This window comes from Silurus aristotelis (assembly GCF_946808225.1).
Source record: "Silurus aristotelis genome assembly, chromosome: 3".
NCBI classification, from domain to species: Eukaryota; Metazoa; Chordata; class Actinopteri; order Siluriformes; family Siluridae; genus Silurus; species Silurus aristotelis.
The window spans coordinates 28,448,123-28,458,936 of record NC_139576.1 but is presented as its reverse complement, the minus strand read 5'-3'; the positions used below and the strand labels follow the sequence as shown (position 1 = coordinate 28,458,936).

The 10,814-nt window shown below is 38.0% G+C and overlaps 1 long non-coding RNA gene across 1 annotated transcript; it reads right to left on the bottom strand.

The window, feature by feature from the left end:
• Window positions 1-8,496: 8,496 nt before the first annotated feature.
• LOC310724106 lies at window positions 8,497-10,297 on the bottom strand. Its single transcript, XR_014532943.1, has 3 exons — window positions 9,393-10,297; window positions 9,113-9,271; window positions 8,497-8,593 (listed from the first exon to the last, which is right to left on the bottom strand). It is a non-coding gene; the product is annotated as an uncharacterized lncRNA (long non-coding RNA).
• Window positions 10,298-10,814: the final 517 nt, after the last annotated feature.

The window sequence follows — 10,814 nt, the reverse complement described above, 5'->3', positions numbered from 1 at the left end:
ATGACAAAATACATATTATTCTAAAGGTCTAAACATCAAGCATCGATTTTAGATGCATCCACCTTCAATGGAATGAATTTGTGTAGGCAGAACACATCAACAAAAATGAACATACCTGTTTGTATTAACAAGTCCCAAACGTGTTCACTGCTGCAAATCCACGTGTTGTGCCTAATTCCGACCCCCCCGACTGAAGTCTACCCCCTTCGCGTGCACGCGGACAGTACCGTCGTGTTTCCTGTAGATGGCACTTTAAACACGGAAAGTTCGGTCAAATGCTTCACTGATCCTCACAGCAAACGTTCAATTTGACGGAAACTATCCTGTAGATGGCAGTAAAAACCCAGTAATCATTATAGCTTTTTAAACTCACCTGCCTGAATTCTACCCTCTTAAAAGAGTCACTAAAATGGGTCTGGTACACCTACACAAGTAATAATGTATGTGTAAAATATTACTTTTTATTCTATTAACACGAACAGCTTTAGTATTTAAGGGGTATTATTTCTGAATTATTTATAATTTTATATTATTTATTTATTATTATTTATTTAAAGAGATACACTCGCCAAAATATTACTCCAGCAAACATAAACGTGCTCTCTTCAAACTCAAACAAAGTCTGAAGTTCTATGATGTTATGGCTATTTGGAAGCTGAGCTTTTGAAAATAACAATCTTGGTTAATTAGAACCACTGCACTCCACCTGTTTTAGATCATGTGCTGCATGCAAAACTAGTCATAAAAGAATTTATATTTTACCAAAAAGTGTTAACATCGATTGATTTTCATTTTACAATATTGAAGCACTCAGCTTCAGATACTACAAACTTCGGTGAAACAGCTCCTGTAGCTCTTCTTCTTCTTCTTTCGGCTGCTCCTGTTAGGGTTCGCCACAGCGGATCATCTACTACTCTGTCCTCTACATCTGCCTCTTTCAGGCCAACTACCTGCATGTCTTCCCTCACCACATTCATAAACCTCCTCCTTTGCCTTTCTCTTTTCCTCTTTCCTGGCAGCATGTTCCTCCTTTGCACATATCCAAACCATTTAAATCAGGCCTTTCCCACCTTATCTCCCAAACGTCCTACATGCGCTGTCCCTCATTTCTAATCCTGTCCATCCCAATGAAAATCTCAACATCTTCAGCTCTGTTACCTCCAGCTCCGCCTCCTGTCTTTTAGTCAGCGCCACTGTCTCTAAACCATACAACATCACAGGTCTCACCACAGTCCTATAAACTTTCCCTTTTACTCTTGCAGATACTCTTCTATCACAAATCACTCATGTCACTCTTCTTTACTCACTTCACCCTGCCTGCACTCATTTCTCCACTTCTCTAACACACTCTCCATCACTTTGCTCAGTTGACCCCAGGTACCTAAACTCCTCCACCTTCACCACCTCTTCTCCCTCCTTGTTTCTCCCGGTATGTCATCTGGTCCAAACGACTTTCCACACTTTATCCTCTTAATTGCTGCTCTCACTTCCTTTAGTAGTAAGTAGTAAGGGCTTCTTATTTACTTGTTTCAGTGCCGCACTGGTAACTGGATCTCATATCATATTAATATCAGGGCTGTCAATCAATTCAAATATTTAATCACGCTGTTCTAAATGTGAAGAGAGATGACGGAGATGGCAGAAAGCGCCCCCTATCTGTTTTCTTTACTTTACAAACAGCATTTTGTTGTTGTTATTATTATTGGGTACAAAAAAAGTAGACCCTTTAAATATTTTAATGATGTGTTGCTCTTATCTGTAAGATCAAAAACACAGTAATTTATGTTCGTTCGTTATGAGAAAAAAATGCCACAAAACGTGCTGCCGTGTTTGTCACCCCAGAGGGTAAATTGTCGAATGTGTGCAACATGGCGGATTTCATTGCTGATTTGAGTCTTAACTCTACAGAAAAATAATATTTATTCAATAAACATTTGTTTTACTGATGAGTTTATTTTTTTTTATATCTGAGCAAGGAAAATACATGGTGAATAAACGTGTGTTGCACTGAAGGTTTTAATTTAGCCTCTTTTATATTTATTTACAGTGAGGAAAATAAGTATTTGAACACCCTGCTATTTTGCAAGTTCTCCCAATTAGAAATCATGGAGGGGTCTGAAATTGTCATCGTAGGTGCATGTCCACTGTGAGAGACATAATCTAAAAAAAAAAAATCCAGAAATCACAATATATGATTTTTTTAACTATTTATTTGTATGATACAGCTGCAAATAAGTATTTGAACACCTGAGAAAGTCAATGTTAATATTTGGTACAGTAGCCTTTGTTTGCAATTACAGAGGTCAAACGTTTCCTGTAGTTTTTCACCAGGTTTGCACACACTGCAGGAGGGATTTTGGCCCACTCCTCCACACAGATCTTCTCTAGATCAGTCAGGTTTCTGGCCTGTCGTTGAGAAACACGGAGTTTGAGCTCCCTCCAAAGATTCTCTATTGGGTTTAGGTCTGGAGAATGGCTAGGCCACGCCAGAACCTTGATATGCTTCTTACAGAGCCACTCCTTGGTTATCCTGAATGTGTGCTTTGGGTCATTGTCATGTTGGAAGACCCAGCCTCGACCCATCTTCAATGCTCTAACTGAGGGAAGGAGGTTGTTCCTCAAAATCTCGCAATACATGGCCCCGGTTATCCTCTCCTTAATACAGTGCAGTCGCCCTGTCCCATGTGCAGAAATACACCCTCCAAGCATGATGCTACCACCCCCATGCTTCACAGTAGGGATGGTGTTCTTGGGACTCATCATTCTTCTTCCTCCAAACACGTTTAGTGGAATTATGACCCAAAAGTTCTATTTTGGTCTCATCTGACCACATGACTTTCTCCCATGACTCCTCTGGATCATCCAAATGGTCATTGGCAAGTTTAAGACGTGCCTGGACATGTGCTGGTTTAAGCAGGGGAACCTTCCGTGCCATGCATGATTTCAAACCATGACGTCTTAGTGTATTACCAACAGTAACCTTGAAAACGGTGGTCCCAGCTCTTTTCAGGTCATTGACCAGCTCCTCCCGTGTAGTTTTTGGCTGATTTCTCACCTTCCTTAGGATCATTGAGACCCCACGAGGTGAGATCTTGCATGGAGCCCCAGTCCGAGGGAGATTGACAGTCATGTTTAGCTTCTTCCATTTTCTAATGATTGCTCCAACAGTGGACCTTTTTTCACCAAGCTGCTTGGCCATTTCCCCGTAGCCCTTTCCAGCCTTGTGGAGGTGTACAATTTTGTCTCTAGTGTCTTTGGACAGCTCTTTGGTCTTGGCCATGTTAGTAATTGGATTCTTACTGGTTGTATGGGGTGGACAGGTGTCTTTATGCAGCTAATGACCTCAAACAGGTGCATCTAATTTAGGATAATAAATGTAGTGGAGGTGGACATTTTAAAGGCAGACTAACAGGTCATTGAGGGTCAGAATTCTAGCTGATAGACAGGTGTTCAAATACTTATTTGCAGCTGTATCATACAAATAAATAGTTTAAAAGTCATACATTGTGATTTCTGGATTTTTTTTTTTAGATTATGTCTCTTACAGTGGACATGCACCTACGATGACAATTTCAGACCCCTCCATTATTTCTAAGTGGGAGAACTTGCAAAATAGCAGGGTGTTCAAATACTTATTTTCCTCACTGTATTTATATTTTCATTTAAAATAGTCAAACAGAAATGCACGCTGCATTTATCACGCGCTAATAAAACCAGATCATTTTACCAGAAAACCAGCAAAAACTAAATAAAATTTTTGTTACCTAATAAATGTATTCAGGCTAAACAACCACCATATAGAACAGAGCAGAGCAGAGAAAAGATGATGATGATGAGAAAAGAGGCGAAATGTCTCTGTTCTCAGTCATGTTTACATCATTGACTCCCTCTGTCCCATTCATGTTAACCCCAAACTCTTGATTGCCATTGGTTTCCCTTTGATGGACGCAAGCCGCAGTGGATTCATTGATGGTTTTGCAGATTTCAAGCAGAACCTTGCGTAGTCATGGCTGAGTGGGTAAGTCGACGGAATCCTTTGGGGTCTCCCTGCGCCGGGTTGAAATCTTGCCTACTACGTTTGTGATCTTAGTTTCTTACAAATTCCCTGCAGTGTAATGTCTGGCACAGGTCATTTAGATTTCATGTCCCAGGCATTCCTTTTAACCCTTGACATCTGCATTTCAATCAAAGGATGAGCACTAAGGCTCACACTTTTATTGGGGGGTTTGTACCACAATGTCATACCCCCACCCCGGAAGACACAAAGCAGGACAAACCCTGACCTCTCCAGCTGACTTCAAAGCAGCATTTAACTGATAACACAAGCCAGTCTCTATACCGACTCCCTCCTAACCGACTCTTTAAAGATTCCTTTGTCTACCGCATCTGCACTCTTGTGCAAACAAGCCAATGCAAGTAACCGTTTTACCAATTTAGATTCGTGTTTAAGTTTGAGCCCCTAAATTTTAAGGTCAATTTGAATCCTTTTGATGAGTTCTCATTTAGGATGTGATTAATTTTAGTTAGGAGTTTAGGCTAGCCATTCCGTTCCTTTCTTTCTCTCTTTCCTTCTTTTCCCTTCTCTTCCTCCTTTTTCTAATTTTAACTTTTTGTTTATTTTCATCTCTTTTTTGTTTAGCCAACACAGTTTTTGTAGTTGAAATTACTTGTAATTATTCTCCAATGTGCCCCAATAAATTGTTATGTGAACATTTTTCTATGAGTTTTATGGACAAAGATGTTTTGTTAGCATTTACACAATGTTATAAAATAAAATTATAACTGCAGACTTTAAGTTTTGTTTGTTTATTATCTTGAATGAGTTGAGTTAACTTAAAATAATAAGGCAACCTATCACAAGCACTTTGAGTTAACTGAACAAACAGGGTCTGAAGACCATGCAACTCACAGTATTTTGTTAAGATCCTTAGTTCTCACAACCTATTGTCAAGTTACCCTAACAAATAACAAAACAAAATATTTTTTGTTTGCTGAATGCAATTAGGACAGATTGCTCCATTATGTATTCATAATTATTTTCATATTTAATATACCACAACAAATTTCTCTCCCTCTCCATTTTTTTAATAGTTTGTCCAAAACACAACATTACAAAGTCTGCCATATGACATTACATGTCTTCTGCATTAGGCATGTTTGTACAAAACTACAAATGTTATCAAACATCATTGGAAAACTTTGTAAACTGTATGAAAACTACAACATTGTTTGTTTCAACATAAAATGAAAGATGAGCTTCCAAAAACCAAGTAATATTTTGTCTAAAAACCCAAAACAGACAAAAGTAAAAGCATCTGAGCAAAACCTCGAACCACACTCCAGTCAAACAGTGTATAACGTATTCTTATTTAACTGATTACCAAAGTACATAAAAAATCCAAAACAGACATTAATAAAAAGCATCGGAGTAAACCTCAAAAGATTCAAGGTTTAAGCATTGTATATAGCGTTTTGTATTATTTTGGCAAATCATTATTGAGAATACATTAACACTGCATCTGAATAAACCTAAACACTTGTTAAAGTACAGTATGATATGTAAGTGTATCAGAAAAAAGTTAGCTTGTACCAGTACAGCCAGATAAAACCAAAAAAACCTCAACTTCAGTATTCCTCAAGACTGCAAAGTTTGAATTGAATGATACATTGTTATAAAGAAGAATGTTTTTTTTAAATACCTAATTACTAAAGTATAATTGCAACAATGATTGTCTCATTTGCCAAAGCTTCAGTGACATCTGCAAAATCGTCAACTACAACAGTTTTAATTTTAGTGACTGGACTCTCGCAGAGCAGGTACCGCCAAGATCCATGAAGATTTTCTGAAAGAATTCAAAAGTATATTTCAGTTCTTTTGGGTATTCCATATTGAGTGCATACAAGAGACCGAACAAGTAAACAAAGGTTTCTGGCAGATCTGGAATATCCTGTAGAACAATGGCCTCTTCCAGGATTATTGCACGGTTATATTTACGGCCAGTGAACCAGGAGTGCCAACATCACCTCCAACCACAGTGAGGACTCCGATCTTTACCCCTCTGGTGCTGTGGTCTTCAGGGTCAGTGTCGTAGGAGATTAAGTGATAGGACGGGGCATTAATTGACATGTAAACGTAATTACTAATTGTTATTAGTGCCCGTGCAATGGTGGTGCTTGCAGCTTTATTATTTTCATAATGTGCAAACAAAATGAACAAATGTAATGCTAAGCGTGCTACCAAATTAGAAATAAAGTTTGAAAAGGGCAACTTGCCAGACACATCTTGAGCAGACACAATCTGAGTATAGGCAGGGAAAGTTTGCCCCTTTATGACCTCGACCATGATGAAGCCTGTAATGCTTTACCAAGACTTTGAAAATGGACAATATTTGCATTGCATTACTTCCATATTTTTAGTTCATTAGTGAACTACTAATTTGCAAAAACGTGTTTCAGCAATTTCACACTTTTAAGCTAGCTAACTGTCTTGAGCCAAGTTGGTCTGGATAGCCAACGACACAATCCAAAGTTATATTCCTTGTGTTGCAAATGCATATGACTAGCAAACGTCACGTTTAACTCTCATTGCATTACTTGTGGATTTTTTTCCCAATAAACAAATGACATCCAAGCATTCAAAACTCTAAATGAGGTTCAAAGCTAATAACCGCGGAGAATCAGTAACAAGCAGCTAAATTCAAATAGATAGTTATTTTGGGACACCCACATCAAAGCTTACACGTCAAAAATTATAACAAACTTTTAGTGAGTTAGCTTTTTTACAGTGCATACCCCCGAACAGAAAAAAAAAAGTCAAAATAAAAATCCTGGAAAAATGTCAATCAATAAAAAAACCAAACTAAAGATAATTGAAGATTCACTTTTAACGTGTAAAGGCTTTGACTCTATTCCTTAGATGCTTAAAACATTAAAACACCAATTAACATGTAAAATAAAACATTAAAACCTAAAAGTTCAACACTGGATGGTCTGCCTACCTTTCAACAATGTAACTCTGTCAACAACATCAACAAGTACCTTAAAAAATACACTGCAATCAATGAAAATGTTCAAACAAACAATAAAATAAATGAGTACAAATATAAATGAAATTCAAATAAAATAACGAATGAAATGGCACAATAAAGACTGAAAGGATGAAAAATAAACGCACATTAATCAACAACAAAGTCCTTAAAAGAGTCCAAGGTGCACTTGGGGGGAAGCGTAGCTGTTCCGCGATGCGCGGGGAGGAGAAACGCAGCCGGTACCAGGTAGTGGAGTCCGAACGGAACGGAAAACGCAAACTCCTGCATAAAACAATGCACCGATTCATACAGTACGCAGCATCCAACACTTTCAATAACGAACGAAGGAGTGAGTGAGAGTGAGAAGCTTATGTAGGAGCGGGGTGGAGTGATGATGAGCCCCAGGTGTGCATAGTTAAGCCTGAAGCTCCAGAGAGAGCAGAGACATGAGAGACAACGAGCCCCAGGTGTGCGTGGTTAAACCTGGAGCTCTAGGGAGAGTGGAGGCATGAGAGCCACAAAAGGGGGCGTGGCAGGTGGATCCCTGACAGTAAGTCATTATATTCACATTTTAACATTAAGATGCTAATATTTGTTTAATTCAAAAGATGCTCACACCAAAATGTCAAAATTCCCAGTAAGAGTTTACTTTTCACAGATGGTACCTTTGCAGAGCAGTAAGCCCCATTTTCATAACACCAAAAAAACGAACATTTTTAAAACAGCCTTAAAACATTTTCAAACATAGTTCAACAATTCACAGTTCAACAACGTTCACAGGAAGAGCTTAGTTTTCAAAGACTGTACCCTTGCAGAGTATCAAGTGCCCATTTCCATAAACAACTTCTCAAATACCTCAAAAGTATATTTGAGTTCTTTTGGGTACTGAAAATCCAAAGAGAAAATAAGGCCAAACAGGTCAGCAACAGCAGATTGCAGGTCTGAAATGTCTTTCAGAACAACTTCCTCCTCCAAAACAACAGCAAAGTTGGTAATGGTAGGCAGTGTGCTAGGGGCAACATCATCATCAGTTAGAACAAGAATTCCCATTTTCATCCCTCTGGTCTGTCGGTCTGCTGGAGATGGACCTAACACATGCTTCATAACTTTGTATTCTAAATTGGTTAGACTATACCATGAGTTAGAGATAATATAAAGCTAAATACATAATAAAAGGTTTAATATAATTTAATAATACTAATTTACATTTAATTGCAAACATTTTTATTTACAGAATATAAGTAAATGATAACTGTAAGTGAGGCTATCAGTAATCTTCATAATGATCATAAAGAACTGTTTAATGAATTCTCATTATTAATGCTAAATTAAATCATCCTAAAATAAAAAAAATTAATGAAATCATAATCAATTTCTTCACAATGTAAAAATTTACTTTCTCCTAAGGTTATGTAAAAAGACATTTTCAAAGCTTTATATCAGCAGATGAATTAATGAAACATATTCACCAGACATTTTCTAAACAGTGCAGAAGGATCTTCACAGAGGAACAAAGGGAGACCTTCCAGAACTGCTTGCTTTCTGTGATTAATGATATTTGAGGTCTGAAAAATGGGTACAGAATAAAAATAACTGATTGAGATGTCGTGTAGTCTTATTTATATCACCTTAACTTCTGATCATAAGTGCAAGACCTTATGAGTTTACATTTATGCTTAATATGTAAAGCAATAAAACATCTACTTATGAGTCAATTAATTGACTCCTTTAAAAGGCATTTACTAAATCCTTTTAATCTTTGTAGCAATGTGTTATTCTACATTCAGCATTTCCTTTTATCGGCCTATGTTCACTTGAGAAATACACAATCAGTTATCTCCTGAAAACAGTGAGACAATGCTATTTTTTGCAATTAAAACACAAAAGGGTTTGAAAAACAAAAAGAGTTTGCTGAAAAACAGTAGGTAATTTGCTCTTTGATTTTTACAGAGGTTGTGTGAGAGAAAGACAGACATGGCAGATTCGGACGGGATTAAAATCACAAAGTACGTCTGTGAACATAAATTTCTCTAACGACCCCCTGTAAAACTAGTCCCATCCGAATAGGGCGATTAACATGTTACCTGTTGATCAAGCTTGTTAAGAAGGTCTTCCATCTCTTTTCCAAAAGCGCCCTGTCCTGCTCTGTACAACTTCAGAAGTTGTGGTGCATGTTGGTGTAACGATGATCTGAATGTACTGAGGAGGTCCACATTGGTAATGTGTTTGAATTCATTACCTATCTGATGAGAGAAAAAACAGGCTTCAGCTATAAAATTGTTTAAAAAAAACATCACAAAAAAAAAAGCTCAGTTATAACGACTACTACAGCAAAATACTTCCTGTTAAGACTATTACTTTTACCTCATTAGGAAGAGACAGGGCAGGCCATCGTTCCAGCGCCTCAGACGCTATTGGCACCACTTCCACAATCTCTTTTCGTCAAAGTGAATATGTCAGGCTCATTTTCTGACTGATGAGGATCTCATTTGTAGCTTTCTTCTTTAGCTCCTCTACCAATACGAGTCTTTCCTTTTCTAGAGTATCATCAGACTGGCCTGCAGGATGATCTGGTAAGTAATTAACCTCTCCTCGTTTGGCCCGTTTCATGGTATTTTTCTTGTCTTCACCATCTCCTCCTCCTGTTTTCCTGTTGATACCAACTTCATGGCAACCAGCTGATCGCAGTTTGGACCTGTAATTGCCAAGTTTGTATTTTATGCTCATTTTCCACCCATAAAATCCTTTGCCCTTACCTGGCTCTGTGAGGCAAGGATGTTTCAACACAAGTGCAGAAACAACAGTTTTAATTTCCTCTGGTTGTGGGTATGCTTTAAGAGCAAATATTGCCTCTGCAATTTTCTCCAAGATGTGCGACTTCATTTCTCTTGGTACACTTAAAGCCTTGTTTGTTTGTTCATAAACCTCATTTGCTTTGCGAAGCCGCAACTCAACATCATACGAGAAAGTAGGAATTGGAAAAGGTGACGGCCACTGCAATGTACTTCTCATATGGCTCTGAACGATGGTTGAAGGGCTCTGGGAGGAAGATGCTGACACACTGGCAGTATCAAGAGAGGCAACAGATTTTGTATCGGACTGTTCAAGCACAGATAAATCTTTGTCCCACACAATTTTCAACACAGCCCTTTCAGCAGGCAGCTCAGAAATGTCTGTTAAATTGCACAGTTCATTTCCAAAGTCAGGGTCCTCATATTGTAGGAAAAAGTCTTCCTGAATCTCTAACTTTGTTTTGAGTTCTGCTTTTAAATTATCCACCAAATTAGGCAGCTGTGGAAGTTGGACCTTCCGAATATTTTGGGGTGAGATGAAGACCCTAAGCAACATTATCTGGGGGGACAAGAAACCATAAACAAGTTTTTTCCATGTGTGCATGGCATAATTATAACTTTACATGTCAAACTTTTCGAGCTGCAAAGCTTTCTGTAAATTCACAGAATTGTTTCGAAAACTTGCTTGCCTTTTAATGCCTTTCAGAGATACCATAATCTTTCCTTCTACTTTATATGTTTGTAGTGGGCCGAGATCATTCAAAGATTCAGAATCCAGGATCGCTATCTCTGGATGTATGTTTTCAACAAGCTTGAAGGACCTGTAATGTTCCAAATACCAGGATGAAAGTTTGTCAGAGATAAATAATACACTGTTGTCATCAACCAAAATACTGACAATCCTTTAAAATTCGGGCAAACCACTGCACTGCCCTGCAGAAATTATCATGTCCTTAACATATCGCACACCTTGTTGGCGTATATCAGAGCTTAA